Source organism: Ambystoma mexicanum, chromosome 14 (assembly GCF_040938575.1).
Source record: "Ambystoma mexicanum isolate Mex_15411 chromosome 14, UKY_AmexF1_1, whole genome shotgun sequence".
In the NCBI taxonomy this organism is placed as follows: domain Eukaryota; kingdom Metazoa; phylum Chordata; class Amphibia; order Caudata; family Ambystomatidae; genus Ambystoma; species Ambystoma mexicanum.
Window position 1 is genome coordinate 75,700,515 of NC_090940.1, and position 22,216 is coordinate 75,722,730.

The following is a 22,216-nucleotide window of genomic DNA, read 5'->3' on the forward strand; positions in this document are numbered from 1 at the left end:
ATCGGAAAGAGGAGAGAAAGGATACATTGAATAATCAGGCGGGCCTGCAGAAGGCAAGCACAGACAGGTAGAGATCCGAAAGAGGAGAGAAAGGATATATTGAATAATGAAGCGGGGCTGCAGAAGGCAAGCACAGACAGGTAGAGATCGGAAAGAGGAGAGAAAGGATACATTGAATAATGAGGCGGGGTTGCAGAAGGTAAGCACAGACAGGTAGAGATCGGAAAGAGGAGAGAAAGGATACATTGAATAATGAGGCGGGCTGCAGAAGGTAAGCACACACAGGTAGAGATGGGAAAGAGGAGATAAAGGATACATTGAATAATAAGGCGGACCTGCAGGAGGCAAACACAGACAGGTAGAGATCGGAAAGAGGAGAGAAAGGATACATTGAATAATGAGGCAGGGCTGCAGGGGGCAAGCACAGACAGGTAGAGATCGGAAAGAGGAGAGAAAGGATACATTGAATAATGAGGCGGTGCTGCAGAAGGCAAGCACAGACAGGTAGAGATCGGAAAGAGGAGAGAAAGGATACATTGAATAATGAGGTGGACTGCAGAAGGCAAGCACAGACAGGTAGAGATCGGAAAGAGGAGAGAAAGGATACATTGAATAATGAGGTGGAATGCAGAAGGCAAGCACAGACAGGTAGAGATCGGAAAGAGGAGAGAAAGGATACATTGAATAATGAGGCAGGTTGCAGAAGGCAAGCACAGACAGGTAGAGATCGGAAAGAGGAGAGAAAGGATACATTGAATAATGAGGCAGGGCTGCAGGGGGCAAGCACAGACAGGTAGAGATCGGAAAGAGGAGAGAAAGGATACATTGAATAATGAGGCGGGGCTGCAGAAGGTAAGCACAGACAGGTAGAGATCGTAAAGAGGAGAGAAAGGATACATTGAATAATGAGGCGGGGCTGCAGAAGGCAAGCACAGACAGGTAGGGATCGTAAAGAGGAGAGAAAGGATACATTGAATAATGAGGTGGGGCTGCAGAAGGCAAGCACAGACAGGTAGAGATCGGAAAGAGGAGAGAAAGGATACAGTGAATAATGAGGTGGGGCTGCAGAAGGCAAGCACAGACAGGTAGAGATGGGAAAGAGGAGAGAAAGGATACATTGAATAATGAGGCGGTGCTGCAGAAGGCAAGCACAGACAGATAGAGATGGGAAAGAGGAGAGAAATGATACATTGAATAATGAGGCGGGGCTGCAGGAGGCAAGCACAGACAGGTAGAGATCGGAAAGAGGAGAGAAAGGATACATTGAATAATGAGGCGTGGCTGCAGGAGGCAAGCACAGACAGGTAGAGATTGGAAAGAGGAGAGAAAGGATACATTGAATAATGAGGCAGGTTGCAGAAGGCAAGCACAGACAGGTAGAGATCGGAAAGAGGAGAGAAAGGATACATTGAATAATGAGGCAGGGCTGCAGGGGGCAAGCACAGACAGGTAGAGATCGGAAAGAGGAGAGAAAGGATACATTGAATAATGAGGCGGGGCTGCAGAAGGTAAGCACAGACAGGTAGAGATCGTAAAGAGGAGAGAAAGGATACATTGAATAATGAGGCGGGGCTGCAGAAGGCAAGCACAGACAGGTAGGGATCGTAAAGAGGAGAGAAAGGATACATTGAATAATGAGGTGGGGCTGCAGAAGGCAAGCACAGACAGGTAGAGATCGGAAAGAGGAGAGAAAGGATACAGTGAATAATGAGGTGGGGCTGCAGAAGGCAAGCACAGACAGGTAGAGATGGGAAAGAGGAGAGAAAGGATACATTGAATAATGAGGCGGTGCTGCAGAAGGCAAGCACAGACAGATAGAGATGGGAAAGAGGAGAGAAATGATACATTGAATAATGAGGCGGGGCTGCAGGAGGCAAGCACAGACAGGTAGAGATCGGAAAGAGGAGAGAAAGGATACATTGAATAATGAGGCGTGGCTGCAGGAGGCAAGCACAGACAGGTAGAGATTGGAAAGAGGAGAGAAAGGATACATTGAATAATGAGGCGTGGCTGCAGAAGGCAAGCACAGACAGGTAGAGATCGGAAAGAGGAGAGAAAGGATACATTGAATAATGAGGCGGGGCTGCAGGAGGCAAGCAAAGACAGGTACAGATCGGAAAGAGGAGAGAAAGGTTACATTGAATAATGAGGCGTGGCTGCAGGAGGCAAGCACAGACAGGTAGAGATCGGAGAAAGAGGAGAGAAAGGATACATTAAATAATGAGGCGGGGCTGCAGAAGGCAAGCACAGACAGGTAGAGATCGGAAAGAGGAGAGAAAGGACACATTGAATAATGAGGCGGGGCTGTAGAAGGCAAGCGCAGACAGGTAGAGGTCAGAAAGAGGAGAGAAAAGATACATTGAATAATGATTCGTGGCTGCAGAAGGTAAGCACAGACAGGTAGAGATCGGAAAGAGGAGAGAAAGGATACATTGAATAATGAGGTGGGGCTGCAGAAGACAAGCACAGACAGGTAGAGATCAGAAAGAGGAGAGAAAGGATACATTGAATAATGAGGCGGGGCTGCAGGAGGCAAGCACAGACAGGTAGAGATCAGAAAGAGGAGAGAAAGGATACATTGAATAATGAGGCAGGGCTGCAGAAGGCAAGCACAGACAGGTAGAGATCGGAAAGAGGAGAGAAAGGATACATTGAATAATGAGGCGGGGCTGCAGAAGGCAAGCACAGACAGGTAGTGATCGGAAAGAGGAGAGAAAGGATACATTGAATAATGAGGCGAGCCTGCAGAAGGCAAACACAGACAGGTAGAGATCAGAAAGAGGAGAGAAAGATACATTGAATAATGAGGCGGGGCAGGAGAAGGCAAGCACAGAAAGGTAGAGATCGGAAAGAGGAGAGAAAGGATACATTGAATAATGAGGCGGGGCTGCAGAAGGTAAGCACAGACAGGTAGAGATGGGAAAGAGGAGAGAAAGGATACATTGAATAATGAGGCGGGCCTGCAGGAGGCAAGCACAGACAGGTAGAGATCGGAAAGAGGAGAGAAAGGATACATTGAATAATGAGGCGGGGCTGCAGGGGGCAAGCACATACAGGGAGAGATCGGAAAGAGGAGAGAAAGGATACATTGAATAATGAGGCGGGGCTGCAGAAGGCAAGCACAGACAGGTAGTGATCGTCAAGAGGAGAGAAAGGATACATTGAATAATGAGGCGGGCCTGCAGAAGGCAAGCACAGACAGGTAGAGATTGGAAAGAGGAGAGAAAGGATACATTGAATAATGAGGCGGGGCTGGAGAAGGCAAGCACAGAAAGGTAGAGATCGGAAAGAGGAGAGAAAGGATACATTGAATAATGAGGCGGGGCTGCAGGGGGCAAGCATAGACAGGTAGAGATCGGAAAGAGGAGAGAAAGAATACATTGAATAATGAGGCTGTGCTGCAGGAGGCAAGCACAGACAGTTAGAGATCCGAAAGAGGAGAGAAAGGATACATTGAATAATGAGACGGGGCTGCAGAAGGTAAGCACAGACAGGTAGAGATCGGAAAGAGCAGAGAAAGGATACATTGAATAATGAGGCGGGGCTGCAGAAGACAAGCACAGACAGGTAGAGATCAGAAAGAGGAGAGAAAGGATACATTGAATAATGAGGCGGGGCTGCAGGAGGCAAGCACAGACAGGTAGAGATCAGAAAGAGGAGAGAAAGGATACATTGAATAATGAGGCCGGGCTGCAGAAGGCAAGCACAGACAGGTAGAGATCGGAAAGAGGAGAGAAAGGATACATTGAATAATGAGGCGGGGCTGCAGAAGGCAAGCACAGACAGGTAGTGATCGGAAAGAGGAGAGAAAGGATACATTGAATAATGAGGCGGGCCTGCAGAAGGCAAGCACAGACAGGTAGAGATCGGAAAGAGGATAGAAAGGATACATTGAATAATGAGGCGGGGATGGAGAAGGCAAGCACAGAAAGGTAGAGATCGGAAAGAGGAGAGAAAGGATACATTGAATAATGAGGCGGGGCTTCAGAAGGTAAGCACAGACAGGTAGAGATGGGAAAGAGGAGAGAAAGGATACATTGAATAATGAGGCGGGCCTGCAGGAGGCAAGCACAGACAGGTAGAGATCGGAAAGAGGAGAGAAAGGATACATTGAATAATGAGGCGTTGCTGCAGGGGGCAAGCACAGACAGGTAGAGATCGGAAAGAGGAGAGAAAGAATACATTGAATAATGAGGCGGGCTGCAGAAGGTAAGCACAGACAGGTAGAGATCGGAAAGAGGAGAGAAAGGATACATTGAATAATGAGGCGGGGCTGCAGAAGACAAGCACAGACAGGTAGAGATCAGAAAGAGGAGAGAAAGGATACATTGAATAATGAGGCGGGGCTGCAGGAGGCAAGCAGAGACAGGTAGAGATCAGAAAGAGGAGAGAAAGGATACATTGAATAATGAGGTGGGGCTGCAAGACAGGTAGAGATCAGAAAGAGGAGAGAAAGGATACATTGAATAATGAGGCGGGGCTGCAAAAGACAAGCACAGACAGGTAGAGATCAGAAAGAGGAGAGAAAGGATACATTGAATAATGAGGCAGGGCTGCAGGAGGCAACCACAGACAGGTAGAGATCGGAAAGAGGAGAGAAAGGATACATTGAATAATGAGGCGGGGCTGCAGGAGGCAAGCACAGACAGGTAGAGATCTGAAAGAGGAGAGAAAGGATACATTGAATAATGAGGCGCGGATGCAGGAGGGCAAGCACAGACAGGTAGAGATCGGAAAGAGGTGAGAAAGAATACATTGAGTAATGAGGCGGGGCTGCAGAAGGCAAGCACAGACAGGTAGAGATCGGAAAGAGGAGAGAAAGGATACATTGAGTAATGAGGCGGGGCTGCAGAAGGCAAGCACAGACAGGTAGAGATCGGAAAGAGGAGAGAAAGGATACATTGAGTAATGAGGCAGGACTGCAGAATGCAAGCACAGACAGGTAGAGATGCGAAAGAGGAGAGAAAGGATACATTAAATAATGAGGCGGGCTGCAGAAGGTAAGCACAGACAGGTAGAGATGGGAAAGAGGAGAGAAAGGATACATTGAATAATAAGGCGGGGCTGCAGAAGGCAAGCACAGACAGTGAGAGATCGGAAAGAGGAGAGAAAGGATACATTGAATAATGAGGCGGTCTGCAGGAGGCAAGCACAGACAGGTAGAGATCGGAAAGAGGAGAGAAGGTATACATTGAATAATGAGGCGGTGCTGCAGAAGGCAAGCACAGACAGGTAGAGATCGGAAAGAGGAGAGAAAGGATACATTAAATAATGAGGCGGGGCTGCAGAATGCAAGCACAGACAGGTAGAGATGGGAAAGAGGAGAGAAAGGATACATTGAATAATGAGGCGGGCTGCAGAAGGCAAGCACAGACAGGTAGAGATGGGAAAGAGGAGAGAAAGGTTACATTGAATAATGAGGCGGGGCTGCAGGAGGCAAGCACAGACAGGTAGAGATCGGAAAGAGGAGAGAAAGGATACATTGAATAATGAGGCCGGGCTGCAGGAGGCAAGCACAGACAGGTAGAGATCGGAAAGAGGAGAGAAAGGATACATTGAATAATGAGGCGGGCCTGCAGAAGGCAAGCACAGACAGGTAGAGATCGGAAAGAGGAGAGAAAGGATACATTGAATAATGAGGCGGGGCTGGAGAAGGCAAGCACAGAAAGGTAGAGATCGGAAAGAGGAGAGAAAGGATACATTGAATAATGAGGCGGGGCTGCAGAAGGTAAGCACAGACAGGTAGAGATGGGAAAGAGGAGAGAAAGGATACATTGAATAATGAGGCAGGGATGCAGAAGGCAAGCACAGACAGGTAGAGATCGGAAAGAGGAGAGAAAGGATACATTGAATAATCAGGCGGGCCTGCAGAAGGCAAGCACAGACAGGTAGAGATCCGAAAGAGGAGAGAAAGGATATATTGAATAATGAGGCGGGGCTGCAGAAGGCAAGCACAGACAGGTAGAGATCGGAAAGAGGAGAGAAAGGATACATTGAATAATGAGGCGGGGTTGCAGAAGGTAAGCACAGACAGGTAGAGATCGGAAAGAGGAGAGAAAGGATACATTGAATAATGAGGCGGACCTGCAGGAGGCAAACACAGAGAGGTAGAGATTGGAAAGAGGCGAGAAAGGATACATTGAATAATGAGGCAGGGCTGCAGGGGCAAGCACAGACAGGTAGAGATCGGAAAGAGGAGAGAAAGGATACATTGAATAATGAGGCGGTGCTGCAGAAGGCAAGCACAGACAGGTAGAGATCGGAAAGAGGAGAGAAAGGATACATTGAATAATGAGGCAGGGCTGCAGAAGGCAAGCACAGACAGGTAGAGATCGGAAAGAGGAGCGAAAGGATACATTGAATAATGAGGTGGACTGCAGAAGGCAAGCACAGACAGGTAGAGATCGGAAAGAGGAGAGAAAGGATACATTGAATAATGAGGCAGGTTGCAGAAGGCAAGCACAGACAGGTAGAGATCGGAAAGAGGAGAGAAAGGATACATTGAATAATGAGGCGGGGCTGCAGGGGGCAAGCACAGACAGGTAGAGATCGGAAAGAGGAGAGAAAGGATACATTGAATAATGAGGCGGGGCTTCAGAAGGTAAGCACAGACAGGTAGAGATCGTAAAGAGGAGAGAAAGGATACATTCAATAATGAGGCAGGGCTGCAGAAGGCAAGCACAGACAGGTAGGGATCGTAAAGAGGAGAGAAAGGATACATTGAATAATGAGGCGGGGCTGCAGAAGGCAAGCACAGACAGGTAGAGATCGGGAAGAGGAGAGAAAGGATACAGTGAATAATGAGGTGGGGCTGCAGAAGGCAAGCACAGACAGGTAGAGATGGGAAAGAGGAGAGAAAGGATACATTGAATAATGAGGCGGTGCTGCAGAAGGCAAGCACAGACAGATAGAGATGGGAAAGAGGAGAGAAATGATACATTGAATAATGAGGCGGGGCTGCAGGAGGCAAGCACAGACAGGTAGAGATCGGAAAGAGGAGAGAAAGGATACATTGAATAATGAGGCGTGGCTGCAGGAGGCAAGCACAGACAGGTAGAGATCGGAAAGAGGAGAGAAAGGATACATTGAATAATGAGGCGTGGCTGCCGAAGGCAAGCACAGACAGGTAGAGATCGGAAAGAGAAGAGAAAGGATACATTGAATAATGAGGCGGGCTGCAGGAGGCAAGCAAAGACAGGTAGAGATCGGAAAGAGAAAGGTTACATTGAATAATGAGGCGTGGCTGCAGGAGGCAAGCACAGACAGGTAGAGATCGGAGAAAGAGGAGAGAAAGGATACATTAAATAATGAGGCGGGGCTGCAGAAGGCAAGCACAGACAGGTAGAGATCGGAAAGAGGAGAGAAAGGACACATTGAATAATGAGGTGGGGCTGCAGAAGACAAGCACAGACAGGTAGAGATCAGAAAGAGGAGAGAAAGTATACATTGAATAATGAGGCGGGGCTGCAGGAGGCAAGCACAGACAGGTAGAGATCAGAAAGAGGAGAGAAAGGATACATTGAATAATGAGGCAGGGCTGCAGAAGGCAAGCACAGACAGGTAGAGATCGGAAAGAGGAGAGAAAGGATACATTGAATAATGAGGCGGGGCTGCAGAAGGCAAGCACAGACAGGTAGTGATCGGAAAGAAGAGAGAAAGGATACATTGAATAATGAGGCGAGCCTGCAGAAGGCAAACACAGACAGGTAGAGATCAGAAAGAGGAGAGAAAGATACATTGAATAATGAGGCGGGGCAGGAGAAGGCAAGCACAGAAAGGTAGAGATCGGAAAGAGGAGAGAAAGGATACATTGAATAATGAGGCGGGGCTGCAGAAGGTAAGCACAGACAGGTAGAGATGGGAAAGAGGAGAGAAAGGATACATTGAATAATGAGGCGGGCCTGCAGGAGGCAAGCACAGACAGGTAGAGATCGGAAAGAGGAGAGAAAGGATACATTGAATAATGAGGCGGGGCTGCAGGGGGCAAGCACAGACAGGGAGAGATCGGAAAGAGGAGAGAAAGGATACATTGAATAATGAGGCGGGGCTGCAGAAGGCAAGCACAGACAGGTAGTGATCGGAAAGAGGAGAGAAAGGATACATTGAATAATGAGGCGGGCCTGCAGAAGGCAAGCACAGACAGGTAGAGATTGGAAAGAGGAGAGAAAGGATACATTGAATAATGAGGCGGGGCTGGAGAAGGCAAGCACAGAAAGGTAGAGATCGGAAAGAGGAGAGAAAGGATACATTGAATAATGAGGCGGGCCTGCAGGAGGCAAGCACAGACAGGTAGAGATCGGAAAGAGGAGAGAAAGGAAACATTGAATAATGAGGCGGGGCTGCAGGGGGCAAGCATAGACAGGTAGAGATCGGAAAGAGGAGAGAAAGAATACATTGAATAATGAGGCTGTGCTGCAGGAGGCAAGCACAGACAGTTAGAGATCCGAAAGAGGAGAGAAAGGATACATTGAATAATGAGGCGGGGCTGCAGAAGGTAAGCACAGACAGGTAGAGATCGGAAAGAGGAGAGAAAGGATACATTGAATAATGAGGCGGGGCTGCAGAAGACAAGCACAGACAGGTAGAGATCAGAAAGAGGAGAGAAAGGATACATTGAATAATGAGGCGGGGCTGCAGAAGACAAGCACAGACAGGTAGAGATCAGAAAGAGGAGAGAAAGGATACATTGAATAATGAGGCGGGGCTGCAGGAGGCAAGCAGAGACAGGTAGAGATCAGAAAAAGGAGAGAAAGGATACATTGAATAATGAGGTGGGGCTGCAAGACAGGTAGAGATCAGAAAGAGGAGAGAATGGATACATTGAATAATGAGGCGGGGCTGCAAAAGACAAGCACAGACAGGTAGAGATCAGAAAGAGGAGAGAAAGGATACATTGAATAATGAGGCGGGGCTGCAGGAGGCAACCACAGACAGGTAGAGATCGGAAAGAGGAGAGAAAGGATACATTGAATAATGAGGCGGGGCTGCAGGAGGCAAGCACAGACAGGTAGAGATCTGAAAGAGGAGAGAAAGGATACATTGAATAATGAGGCGCGGATGCAGGAGGGCAAGCACAGACAGGTAGAGATCGGAAAGAGGTGAGAAAGAATACATTGAGTAATGAGGCGGGGCTGCAGAAGGCAAGCACAGACAGGTAGAGATCGGAAAGAGGAGAGAAAGGATACATTGAGTAATGAGGCGGGGCTGCAGAAGGCAAGCACAGACAGGTAGAGATCGGAAAGAGGAGAGAAAGGATACATTGAGTAATGAGGCAGGACTGCAGAATGCAAGCACAGACAGGTAGAGATGCGAAAGAGGAGAGAAAGGATACATTAAATAATGAGGCGGGCTGCAGAAGGTAAGCACAGACAGGTAGAGATGGGAAAGAGGAGAGAAAGGCTACATTGAATAATAAGGCGGGGCTGCAGGAGGCAAGCACAGACAGTTAGAGATCGGAAAGAGGAGAGAAAGGATACATTGAATAATGAGGCGGTCTGCAGGAGGCAAGCACAGACAGATAGAGATCGGAAAGAGGAGAGAAAGGATACATTGAATAATGGGGCAGGGCTGCAGGAGGCAAGCACAGACAGGTAGAGATCGGAAAGAGGAGAGAAAGGATACATTGAATAATGAGGCGGGGCTGCAGAAGGCAAGCACAGACAGGTAAAGATCGGAAAGAGGAGAGAAAGGATACATTGAATAATGAGGTGTGGCTGCAGAAGGTAAGCACAGACAGGTAATGATGGGAAAGAGGAGAGAAAGGATACGTTGAATAATGAGGCAGGGGCCAAGCACTGACAGGTAGAGATCGGAAACAGGAGAGAAGGTATACATTGAATAATGAGGCGGTGCTGCAGAAGGCAAGCACAGACAGGTAGAGATCGGAAAGAGGAGAGAAAGGATACATTAAATAATGAGGCGGGGCTGCAGAATGCAAGCACAGACAGTAAGAGATGGGAAAGAGGAGAGAAAGGATACATTGAATAATGAGGCGGGCTGCAGAAGGCAAGCACAGACAGGTAGAGATGGGAAAGAGGAGAGAAAGGATACTTTGAATAATGAGGCGGGGCTGCAGGAGGCAAGCAGAGACAGGTAGAGATCAGAAAGAGGAGAGAAAGGATACATTGAATAATGAGGTGGGGCTGCAAGACAGGTAGAGATCAGAAAGAGGAGAGAAAGGATACATTGAATAATGAGGCGGGGCTGCAGAAGGCAAGCACAGACAGGTAGTGATCGGAAAGAGGAGAGAAAGGATACATTGAATAATGAGGCGGGCCTGCAGAAGGCAAGCACAGACAGGTAGAGATTGGAAAGAGGATAGAAAGGATACATTGAATAATGAGGCGGGGATGGAGAAGGCAAGCACAGAAAGGTAGAGATCGGGAAGAGGAGAGAAAGGATACATTGAATAATGAGGCGGGGCTTCAGAAGGTAAGCACAGACAGGTAGAGATGGGAAAGAGGAGAGAAAGGATACATTGAATAATGAGGCGTTGCTGCAGGGGGCAAGCACAGACAGGTAGAGATCGGAAAGAGGAGAGAAAGAATACATTGAATAATGAGGCGGGCTGCAGAAGGTAAGCACAGACAGGTAGAGATCGGAAAGAGGAGAGAAAGGATACATTGAATAATGAGGCGGGGCTGCAGAAGACAAGCACAGACAGGTAGAGATCAGAAAGAGGAGAGAAAGGATACATTGAATAATGAGGCGGGGCTGCAGGAGGCAAGCAGAGACAGGTAGAGATCAGAAAAAGGAGAGAAAGGATACATTGAATAATGAGGTGGGGCTGCAAGACAGGTAGAGATCAGAAAGAGGAGAGACAGGATACATTGAATAATGAGGCGGGGCTGCAAAAGACAAGCACAGACAGGTAGAGATCAGAAAGAGGAGAGAAAGGATACATTGAATAATGAGGCGGGGCTGCAGGAGGCAACCACAGACAGGTAGAGATCGGAAAGAGGAGAGAAAGGATACATTGAATAATGAGGCGGGGCTGCAGGAGGCAAGCACAGACAGGTAGAGATCTGAAAGAGGAGAGAAAGGATACATTGAATAATGAGGCGCGGATGCAGGAGGGCAAGCACAGACAGGTAGAGATCGGAAAGAGGTGAGAAAGAATACATTGAGTAATGAGGCTGGGCTGCAGAAGGCAAGCACAGACAGGTAGAGATCGGAAAGAGGAGAGAAAGGATACATTGAGTAATGAGGCGGGGCTGCAGAAGGCAAGCACAGACAGGTAGAGATCGGAAAGAGGAGAGAAAGGATACATTGAGTAATGATGCAGGACTGCAGAATGCAAGCACAGACAGGTAGAGATGCGAAAGAGGAGAGAAAGGATACATTAAATAATGAGGCGGGCTGCAGAAGGTAAGCACAGACAGGTAGAGATGGGAAAGAGGAGAGAAAGGATACATTGAATAATGAGGCGGTCTGCAGGAGGCAAGCACAGACAGATAGAGATCGGAAAGAGGAGAGAAAGATACATTGAATAATGGGGCAGGGCTGCAGGAGGCAAGCACAGACAGGTAGAGATCGGAAAGAGGAGAGAAAGGATACATTGAATAATGAGGCGGGCTGCAGAAGGCAAGCACAGACAGGTAAAGATCGGAAAGAGGAGAGAAAGGATACATTGAATAATGAGGTGTGGCTGCAGAAGGTAAGCACAGACAGGTAATGATGGGAAAGAGGAGAGAAAGGATACGTTGAATAATGAGGCAGGGGCCAAGCACTGACAGGTAGAGATCGGAAAGAGGAGAGAAGGTATACATTGAATAATGAGGCGGTGCTGCAGAAGGCAAGCACAGACAGGTAGAGATCGGAAAGAGGAGAGAAAGGATACATTAAATAATGAGGCGGGGCTGCAGAATGCAAGCACAGACAGGTAGAGATGGGAAAGAGGAGAGAAAGGATACATTGAATAATGAGGCGGGCCGCAGAAGGCAAGCACAGACAGGTAGAGATGGGAAAGAGGAGAGAAAGGATACATTGAATAATGAGGCGGGGCTGCAGGAGGCAAGAAGAGACAGGTAGAGATCAGAAAGAGGAGAGAAAGGATACATTGAATAATGAGGTGGGGCTGCAAGACAGGTAGAGATCAGAAAGAGGAGAGAAAGGATACATTGAATAATGAGGCGGGGCTGCAAAAGACAAGCACAGACAGGTAGAGATCAGAAAGAGGAGAGAAAGGATACATTGAATAATGAGGCGGGGCTGCAGGAGGCAACCACAGACAGGTAGAGATCGGAAAGAGGAGAGAAAGGATACATTGAATAATGAGGCGGGGCTGCAGGAGGCAAGCACAGACAGGTAGAGATCTGAAAGAGGAGAGAAAGGGTACATTGAATAATGAGGCACGGATGCAGGAGGGCAAGCACAGACAGGTAGAGATCGGAAAGAGGTGAGAAAGAATACATTGAGTAATGAGGCGGGGCTGCAGAAGGCAAGCACAGACAGGTAGAGATCGGAAAGAGGAGAGAAAGGATACATTGAGTAATGAGGCGGGGCTGCAGAAGGCAAGCACGGACAGGTAGAGATCGGAAAGAGGAGAGAAAGGATACATTGAGTAATGAGGCAGGACTGCAGAATGCAAGCACAGACAGGTAGAGATGCGAAAGAGGAGAGAAAGGATACATTAAATAATGAGGCGGGCTGCAGAAGGTAAGCACAGACAGGTAGAGATGGGAAAGAGGAGAGAAAGGATACATTGAATAATAAGGCGGGGCTGCAGGAGGCAAGCACAGACAGTTAGAGATCGGAAAGAGGAGAGAAAGGATACATTGAATAATGAGGCGGTCTGCAGGAGGCAAGCACAGACAGATAGAGATCGGAAAGAGGAGAGAAAGGATACATTGAATAATGAGGCGGGGCTGCAGGAGGCAAGCACAGACAGGTAGAGATCGGAAAGAGGAGAGAAAGGATACATTGAATAATGAGGCGGGGCTGCAGAAGGCAAGCACAGACAGGTAAAGATCGGAAAGAGGAGAGAAAGGATACATTGAATAATGAGGTGTGGCTGCAGAAGGTAAGCACAGACAGGTAATGATGGGAAAGAGGAGAGAAAGGATACGTTGAATAATGAGGCAGGGGCCAAGCACTGACAGGTAGAGATCGGAAAGAGGAGAGAAGGTATACATTGAATAATGAGGCGGTGCTGCAGAATGCAAGCACAGACAGGTAGAGATCGGAAAGAGGAGAGAAAGGATAGATTAAATAATGAGGCGGGGCTGCAGAATGCAAGCACAGACAGGTAGAGATGGGAAAGCGGAGAGAAAGGATACATTGAATAATGAGGCGGGCTGCAGAAGGCAAGCACAGACAGGTAGAGATGGGAAAGAGGAGAGAAAGGTTACATTGAATAATGAGGCAGGGCTGCAGGAGGCAAGCACAGACAGGTAGAGATCGGAAAGAGGAGAGAAAGGATACATTGAATAATGAGGCGGGGCTGCAGAAGGCAAGCACAGACAGGTAAAGATCGGAAAGAGGAGAGAAAGGATACATTGAATAATGAGGTGTGGCTGCAGAAGGTAAGCACAGACAGGTAATGATGGGAAAGAGGAGAGAAAGGATACGTTGAATAATGAGGCAGGGGCCAAGCACTGACAGGTAGAGATCGGAAAGAGGAGAGAAGGTATACATTGAATAATGAGGCGGTGCTGCAGAAGGCAAGCACAGACAGGTAGAGATCGGAAAGAGGAGAGAAAGGATAGATTAAATAATGAGGCGGGGCTGCAGAATGCAAGCACAGACAGGTAGAGATGGGAAAGCGGAGAGAAAGGATACATTGAATAATGAGGCGGGCTGCAGAAGGCAAGCACAGACAGGTAGAGATGGGAAAGAGGAGAGAAAGGTTACATTGAATAATGAGGCGGGGCTGCAGGAGGCAAGCACAGACAGGTAGAGATCGGAAAGAGGAGAGAAAGGATACATTGAATAATGAGGCCGGGCTGCAGGAGGCAAGCACAGACAGGTAGAGATCGGAAAGAGGAGAGAAAGGATACATTGAATAATGAGGCGGGCCTGCAGAAGGCAAGCACAGACAGGTAGAGATCGGAAAGAGGAGAGAAAGGATACATTGAATAATGAGGCGGGGCTGCAGAAGGCAAGCACAGACAGGTAGAGATCGGAAAGAGGAGAGAAAGGATACATTAAATAATGAAGCGGGGCTGCTGAATGCAAGCACAGACAGGTAGAGATGGGAAAGAGGAGAGAAAGGATACATTGAATAATGAGGCGGGCTGCAGAAGGCAAGCACAGACAGGTAGAGATGGGAAAGAGGAGAGAAAGGATGCATTGAATAATGAGGCGGGGCTGCAGGAGGCAAGCAGAGACAGGTAGAGATCAGAAAGAGGAGAGAAAGGATACATTGAATAATGAGGTGGTGCTGCAAGACAGGTAGAGATCAGAAAGAGGAGAGAAAGGATACATTGAATAATGAGGCGGGGCTGCAGGAGGCAACCAGAGACAGGTAGAGATCGGAAAGAGGAGAGAAAGGATACATTGAATAATGAGGCGGGGCTGCAGGAGGCAAGCACAGACAGGTAGAGATCTGAAAGAGGAGAGAAAGGATACATTGAATAATGAGGCACGGATGCAGGAGGGCAAGCACAGACAGGTAGAGATCGGAAAGAGGTGAGAAAGAATACATTGAGTAATGAGGCGGGGCTGCAGAAGGCAAGCACAGACAGGTAGAGATCGGAAAGAGGAGAGAAAGGATACATTGAGTAATGAGGCGGGGCTGCAGAAGGCAAGCACAGACAGGTAGAGATCGGAAAGAGGAGAGAAAGGATACATTGAGTAATGAGGCAGGACTGCAGAATGCAAGCACAGACAGGTAGAGATGCGAAAGAGGAGAGAAAGGATACATTAAATAATGAGGCGGGCTGCAGAAGGTAAGCACAGACAGCTAGAGATGGGAAAGAGGAGAGAAAGGATACATTGAATAATAAGGCGGGGCTGCAGGAGGCAAGCACAGACAGTTAGAGATCGGAAAGAGGAGAGAAAGGATACATTGAATAATGAGGCGGTCTGCAGGAGGCAAGCACAGACAGATAGAGATCGGAAAGAGGAGAGAAAGGATACATTGAATAATGAGGCGGGGCTGCAGGAGGCAAGCACAGACAGGTAGAGATCGGAAAGAGGAGAGAAAGGATACATTGAATAATGAGGCGGGGCTGCAGAAGGCAAGCACAGACAGGTAAAGATCGGAAAGAGGAGAGAAAGGATACATTGAATAATGAGGTGTGGCTGCAGAAGGTAAGCACAGACAGGTAATGATGGGAAAGAGGAGAGAAAGGATACGTTGAATAATGAGGCAGGGGCCAAGCACTGACAGGTAGAGATCGGAAAGAGGAGAGAAGGTATACATTGAATAATGAGGCGGTGCTGCAGAATGCAAGCACAGACAGGTAGAGATGGGAAAGCGGAGAGAAAGGATACATTGAATAATGAGGCGGGCTGCAGAAGGCAAGCACAGACAGGTAGAGATGGGAAAGCGGAGAGAAAGGATACATTGAATAATGAGGCGGGCTACAGAAGGCAAGCACAGACAGGTAGAGATGGGAAAGAGGAGAGAAAGGTTACATTGAATAATGAGGCGGGGCTGCAGGAGGCAAGCACAGACAGGTAGAGATCGGAAAGAGGAGAGAAAGGATACATTGAATAATGAGGCCGGGCTGCAGGAGGCAAGCACAGACAGGTAGAGATCGGAAAGAGGAGAGAAAGGATACATTGAATAATGAGGCGGGCCTGCAGAAGGCAAGCACAGACAGGTAGAGATCGGAAAGAGGAGAGAAAGGATACATTGAATAATGAGGCGGGGCTGGAGAAGGCAAGCACAGAAAGGTAGAGATCGGAAAGAGGAGAGAAAGGATGCATTGAATAATGAGGCGGGGCTGCAGAAGGTAAGCACAGGCAGGTAGAGATGGGAAAGAGGAGAGAAAGGATACATTCAATAATGAGGCAGGGCTGCAGAAGGCAAGCACAGACAGGTAGAGATCGGAAAGAGGAGAGAAAGGATACATTGAAAAATCAGGCGGGCCTGCAGAAGGCAAGCACAGACAGGTAGAGATCGGAAAGAGGAGAGAAAGGATATATTGAATAATGAGGCGGGCTGCAGAAAGCAAGCACAGACAGGTAGAGATCGGAAAGAGAGAAAGTATACATTGAATAATGAGGCGGGGTTGCAGAAGGTAAGCACAGACAGGTAGAGATCGGAAAGAGGAGAGAAAGGATACATTGAATAATGAGGCGGGCTGCAGAAGGTAAGCACACACAGGTAGAAATGGGAAAGAGGAGATAAAGGATACATTGAATAATGAGGCGGACCTGCAGGAGGCAAACACAGACAGGTAGAGATTGGAAAGAGGAGAGAAAGGATACATTGAATAATGAGGCAGGGCTGCAGGGGGCAAGCACAGACAGGTAGAGATCGGAAAGAGGAGAGAAAGGATACATTGAATAATGAGGCGGTGCTGCAGAAGGCAAGCACAGACAGGTAGAGATCGGAAAGAGGAGAGAAAGGATACATTGAATAATGAGGTGGACTGCAGAAGGCAAGCACAGACAGGTAGAGATCGGAAAGAGGAGAGAAAGGATACATTGAATAATGAGGTGGACTGCAGAAGGCAAGCACAGACAGGTAGAGATCGGAAAGAGGAGAGAAAGGATACATTGAATAATGAGGCAGGTTGCAGAAGGCAAGCACAGACAGGTAGAGATCGGAAAGAGGAGAGAAAGGATACATTGAATAATGAGGCGGGGCTGCAGAAGGTAAGCACAAACAGGTAGAGATCGTAAAGAGGAGAGAAAGGATACATTGAATAATGAGGAGGGGCTGCAGAAGGCAAGCACAGACAGGTAGGGATCGTAAAGAGGAGAGAAAGGATACATTGAATAATGAGGTGGGGCTGCTGCAGAAGGCAAGCACAGACAGGTAGAGATCGGAAAGAGGAGAGAAAGGATACAGTGAATAATGAGGTGGGGCTGCAGAAGGCAAGCACAGACAGGTAGAGATGGGAAAGAGGAGAGAAAGGATACATTGAATAATGAGGCGGTGCTGCAGAAGGCAAGCACAGACAGATAGAGATGGGAAAGAGGAGAGAAATGATACATTGAATAATGAGGCGGGGCTGCAGGAGGCAAGCACAGACAGGTAGAGATCGGAAAGAGGAGAGAAAGGATACATTGAATAATGAGGCGTGGCTGCAGGAGGCAAGCACAGATAGGTAGAGATCGGAAAGAGGAGAGAAAGGATACATTGAATAATGAGGCGTGGCTGCCGAAGGCAAGCACAGACAGGTAGAGATCGGAAAGAGGAGAGAAAGGATACATTGAATAATGAGGCGGGGCTGCAGGAGGCAAGCAAAGACAGGTAGAGATCGGAAAGAGGAGAGAAAGGTTACATTGAATAATGAGGCGTGGCTGCAGGAGGCAAGCACAGACAGGTAGAGATCGGAGAAAGAGGAGAGAAAGGATACATTAAATAATGAGGCGGGGCTGCAGAAGGCAAGCACAGACAGGTAGAGATCGGAAAGAGGAGAGAAAGGACACATTGAATAATGAGGCGGGGCTGCAGAAGGCAAGCAGAGACAGGTAGAGATCAGAAAAAGGAGAGAAAGGATACATTGAATAATGAGGTGGGGCTGCAAGACAGGTAGAGATCAGAAAGAGGAGAGAAAGGATACATTGAATAATGAGGCGGGGCTGCAAAAGACAAGCACAGACAGGTAGAGATCAGAAAGAGGAGAGAAAGGATACATTGAATAATGAGGCGGGGCTGCAGAAGGCAAGCACAGACAGGTAGAGATCGGAAAGAGGAGAGAAAGGATACATTGAGTAATGAGGCAGGACTGCAGAATGCAAGCACAGACAGGTAGAGATGCGAAAGAGGAGAGAAAGGATACATTAAATAATGAGGCGGGCTGCAGAAGGTAAGCACAGACAGGTAGAGATGGGAAAGAGGAGAGAAAGGATACATTGAATAATAAGGCGGGGCTGCAGGAGGCAAGCACAGACAGTTAGAGATCGGAAAGAGGAGAGAAAGGATACATTGGCCCTCATTACGACCCTGGCGGATTTTTTCCGCCATCGACGGACTTTCCGGCCATGGCGTAAAGTCCGTTTACGCCATGGCGGATGGTGGACTTACCGCCCCATTCCGAGGTCGGCGGGGCGGTAAGTCCCCATTGACCCATTTACCCTTCCCCATTCCCATTTCGGCCCCATAGGGTATAATGGGAGTGGGGAAGGAGTTAATTACGCCACCGTAAATTACGGTGGCGTAATTAACACCAAGGTCCCATAGCGCCATGGATTTTTACGCCCGCAAAAAGCAGGCGGAAAAATGACCATGGCGCTATGGGAACTCGTAGTTGGCGGTAAGGGGTCGGCGCAGCTAACGCTGGCGCAAACCCCTTACCGCCAGGGTCCTAATGAGGCCCATTGAATAATGAGGCGGTCTGCAGGAGGCAAGCACAGACAGATAGAGATCGGAAAGAGGAGAGAAAGATACATTGAATAATGGGGCAGGGCTGCAGGAGGCAAGCACAGACAGGTAGAGATCGGAAAGAGGAGAGAAAGGATACATTGAATAATGAGGCGGGGCTGCAGAAGGCAAGCACAGACAGGTAAAGATCGGAAAGAGGAGAGAAAGGATACATTGAATAATGAGGTGTGGCTGCAGAAGGTAAGCACAGACAGGTAATGATGGGAAAGAGGAGAGAAAGGATACGTTGAATAATGAGGCAGGGGCCAAGCACTGACAGGTAGAGATCGGAAAGAGGAGAGAAGGTATACATTGAATAATGAGGCGGTGCTGCAGAAGGCAAGCACAGACAGGTAGAGATCGGAAAGAGGAGAGAAAGGATACATTAAATAATGAGGCGGGGCTGCAGAATGCAAGCACAGACAGGTAGAGATGGGAAAGAGGAGAGAAAGGATACATTGAATAATGAGGCGGGCCGCAGAAGGCAAGCACAGACAGGTAGAGATGGGAAAGAGGAGAGAAAGGATACATTGAATAATGAGGCGGGGCTGCAGGAGGCAAGAAGAGACAGGTAGAGATCAGAAAGAGGAGAGAAAGGATACATTGAATAATGAGGTGGTGCTGCAAGACAGGTAGAGATCAGAAAGAGGAGAGAAAGGATACATTGAATAATGAGGCGGGGCTGCAAAAGACAAGCACAGACAGGTAGAGATCAGAAAGAGGAGAGAAAGGATACATTGAATAATGAGGCGGGGCTGCAGGAGGCAACCACAGACAGGTAGAGATCGGAAAGAGGAGAGAAAGGATACATTGAATAATGAGGCGGGGCTGCAGGAGGCAAGCACAGACAGGTAGAGATCTGAAAGAGGAGAGAAAGGATACATTGAATAATGAGGCACGGATGCAGGAGGGCAAGCACAGACAGGTAGAGATCGGAAAGAGGTGAGAAAGAATACATTGAGTAATGAGGCGGGGCTGCAGAAGGCAAGCACAGACAGGTAGAGATCGGAAAGAGGAGAGAAAGGATACATTGAGTAATGAGGCGGGGCTGCAGAAGGCAAGCACGGACAGGTAGAGATCGGAAAGAGGAGAGAAAGGATACATTGAGTAATGAGGCAGGACTGCAGAATGCAAGCACAGACAGGTAGAGATGCGAAAGAGGAGAGAAAGGATACATTAAATAATGAGGCGGGCTGCAGAAGGTAAGCACAGACAGGTAGAGATGGGAAAGAGGAGAGAAAGGATACATTGAATAATAAGGCGGGGCTGCAGGAGGCAAGCACAGACAGTTAGAGATGGGAAAGAGGAGAGAAAGGATACATTGAATAATGAGGCGGTCTGCAGGAGGCAAGCACAGACAGATAGAGATCGGAAAGAGGAGAGAAAGGATACATTGAATAATGAGGCGGGGCTGCAGGAGGCAAGCACAGACAGGTAGAGATCGGAAAGAGGAGAGAAAGGATACATTGAATAATGAGGCGGGGCTGCAGAAGGCAAGCACAGACAGGTAAAGATCGGAAAGAGGAGAGAAAGGATACATTGAATAATGAGGTGTGGCTGCAGAAGGTAAGCACAGACAGGTAATGATGGGAAAGAGGAGAGAAAAGATACGTTGAATAATGAGGCAGGGGCCAAGCACTGACAGGTAGAGATCGGAAAGAGGAGAGAAGGTATACATTGAATAATGAGGCGGTGCTGCAGAAGGCAAGCACAGACAGGTAGAGATCGGAAAGAGGAGAGAAAGGATAGATTAAATAATGAGGCGGGGCTGCAGAATGCAAGCACAGACAGGTAGAGATGGGAAAGCGGAGAGAAAGGATACATTGAATAATGAGGCGGGCTGCAGAAGGCAAGCACAGACAGGTAGAGATGGGAAAGAGGAGAGAAAGGTTACATTGAATAATGAGGCGGGGCTGCAGGAGGCAAGCACAGACAGGTAGAGATCGGAAAGAGGAGAGAAAGGATACATTGAATAATGAGGCGGGGCTGCAGAAGGCAAGCACAGACAGGTAAAGATCGGAAAGAGGAGAGAAAGGATACATTGAATAATGAGGTGTGGCTGCAGAAGGTAAGCACAGACAGGTAATGATGGGAAAGAGGAGAGAAAGGATACGTTGAATAATGAGGCAGGGGCCAAGCACTGACAGGTAGAGATCGGAAAGAGGAGAGAAGGTATACATTGAATAATGAGGCGGTGCTGCAGAAGGCAAGCACAGACAGGTAGAGATCGGAAAGAAGAGAGAAAGGATAGATTAAATAATGAGGCGGGGCTGCAGAATGCAAGCACAGACAGGTAGAGATGGGAAAGCGGAGAGAAAGGATACATTGAATAATGAGGCGGGCTGCAGAAGGCAAGCACAGACAGGTAGAGATGGGAAAGAGGAGAGAAAGGTTACATTGAATAATGAGGCGGGGCTGCAGGAGGCAAGCACAGACAGGTAGAGATCGGAAAGAGGAGAGAAAGGATACATTGAATAATGAGGCCGGGCTGCAGGAGGCAAGCACAGACAGGTAGAGATCGGAAAGAGGAGAGAAAGGATACATTGAATAATGAGGCGGGCCTGCAGAAGGCAAGCACAGACAGGTAGAGATCGGAAAGAGGAGAGAAAGGATACATTGAATAATGAGGCGGGGCTGCAGAAGGCAAGCACAGACAGGTAGAGATCGGAAAGAGGAGAGAAAGGATACATTAAATAATGAAGCGGGGCTGCTGAATGCAAGCACAGACAGGTAGAGATGGGAAAGAGGAGAGAAAGGATACATTGAATAATGAGGCGGGCTGCAGAAGGCAAGCACAGACAGGTAGAGATGGGAAAGAGGAGAGAAAGGATACATTGAATAATGAGGCGGGGCTGCAGGAGGCAAGCAGAGACAGGTAGAGATCAGAAAGAGGAGAGAAAGGATACATTGAATAATGAGGTGGGGCTGCAAGACAGGTAGAGATCAGAAAGAGGAGAGAAAGGATGCATTGAATAATGAGGCGGGGCTGCAAAAGACAAGCACAGACAGGTAGAGATCAGAAAGAGGAGAGAAAGGATACATTGAATAATGAGGCGGGGCTGCAGGAGGCAACCACAGACAGGTAGAGATCGGAAAGAGGAGAGAAAGGATACATTGAATAATGAGGCGGGGCTGCAGGAGGCAAGCACAGACAGGTAGAGATCTGAAAGAGGAGAGAAAGGATACATTGAATAATGAGGCACGGATGCAGGAGGGCAAGCACAGACAGGTAGAGATCGGAAAGAGGTGAGAAAGAATACATTGAGTAATGAGGCGGGGCTGCAGAAGGCAAGCACAGACAGGTAGAGATCGGAAAGAGGAGAGAAAGGATACATTGAGTAATGAGGCGGGGCTGCAGAAGGCAAGCACAGACAGGTAGAGATCGGAAAGAGGAGAGAAAGGATACATTGAGTAATGAGGCAGGACTGCAGAATGCAAGCACAGACAGGTAGAGATGCGAAAGAGGAGAGAAAGGATACATTAAATAATGAGGCGGGCTGCAGAAGGTAAGCACAGACAGCTAGAGATGGGAAAGAGGAGAGAAAGGATACATTGAATAATAAGGCGGGGCTGCAGGAGGCAAGCACAGACAGTTAGAGATCGGAAAGAGAAGAGAAAGGATACATTGAATAATGAGGCGGTCTGCAGGAGGCAAGCACAGACAGATAGAGATCGGAAAGAGGAGAGAAAGGATACATTGAATAATGAGGCGGGGCTGCAGGAGGCAAGCACAGA